The sequence below is a fragment of the Octopus bimaculoides genome, chromosome 6 (genome assembly GCF_001194135.2).
Source record: "Octopus bimaculoides isolate UCB-OBI-ISO-001 chromosome 6, ASM119413v2, whole genome shotgun sequence".
Classification (NCBI taxonomy): domain Eukaryota; kingdom Metazoa; phylum Mollusca; class Cephalopoda; order Octopoda; family Octopodidae; genus Octopus; species Octopus bimaculoides.
The window spans coordinates 30,891,186-30,892,424 of NC_068986.1; the positions used below are offsets into that span (position 1 = coordinate 30,891,186).

The window sequence follows — 1,239 nt, forward strand, 5'->3', positions numbered from 1 at the left end:
TTAAGGGCCGATTTTGAGTTGCTAAGTCATATTAAAAAACAAGTGAAAGAGAATTTAATTATAGATATTTAATACTTCATCTATGATAAACAATAGTGTGATGTTTTGTAATTAGGGAGGGATCCATAAACAGGTGCCTTCAACACTATATACTACAATGAATTATGATGTTCTGATTTTTTTGAAAGATCTTAACATGGAGTTTGCATGCCAGGAATTGAAACTGGGAATCAAAATCACTTCTGTGGTGCTTACCTTTTATTTTATAGAAATATTTTCATTTTCAGTCACCACTTTTCATAATCTTTGAGCAATTTCTTTTGCATACCAACATTTTATAAGAATATTGCTATAAATTAACTCATAGCTCAACATGTTTTAAACATTGTTATTTTACATTATCTATTGATGATGTTAGATGCTTTTCTCAGTATCATCTTATTTTTGTTTATATTATGCATATTACTGAAGAAGTGAATATAATTTTAGGATGATATTGTACTAGTGCTTTAGGCCAGTTTGATTGAGCAAACCATGTCAATTGTTTCTTTTTTCATATATAGTATATCTGAAACCACATTATTTAATGTGTTCTTTCTTTGACAGTAGGGCATGATTTGAGTGAGATTTAGCTGCTATTTTTAACATGTCAGGCAATCCTGTAGGCTCAAGTTGTAGTCAAGTATATCGACTGTGTTGACTCAATTATTGCTCCAATATATTGATTATGTGGGTGTAGGACAATGTAGTTATAGGTTGTATTTTGACCAGGAATTACACTTGTATTTATCCACAGGAACTGAATAATGTCCTAAAGTTGGACATAGGAAATGATTAGTGTTCCAAGATTAATGTAATAAATAAAATATTTATTCTCTTAACTGCACAGAACCATAATTAGGAACTCCAGACAACTATGAAATCTATGATTATCTGTTTTTCTGTAAAGTTTTGTCTTACATTAGTTTTACTAATCTCACTAAATGTAGAAATAGGTTTTCTTTCCCCCTTTTTTTAATAACTTATTTCTAAAAAAATTTCTTCTTACAAATAAATGCACAACCTACTTACATGTGTGTATGTATGAATATGCACACACACACACACACACACACACACACACACACGCGTACATGCTTATACACACATGTATATACATATAAACAAATATATATACATGTATACACACAAATGTATATTTTCATATACACGTATGTATATGCATTTATATATAGTAGT

General features: G+C 29.5%; 1 protein-coding gene across 6 annotated transcripts in view; it reads left to right on the forward strand.

Annotated features, from left to right (window-relative positions):
* LOC106869356 (LIM and SH3 domain protein Lasp) overlaps positions 1-1,239 on the forward strand; it is a 153,910-nt gene that overhangs the window by 114,552 nt on the left and 38,119 nt on the right. The gene's annotated exons all lie outside the window — the stretch shown is intronic.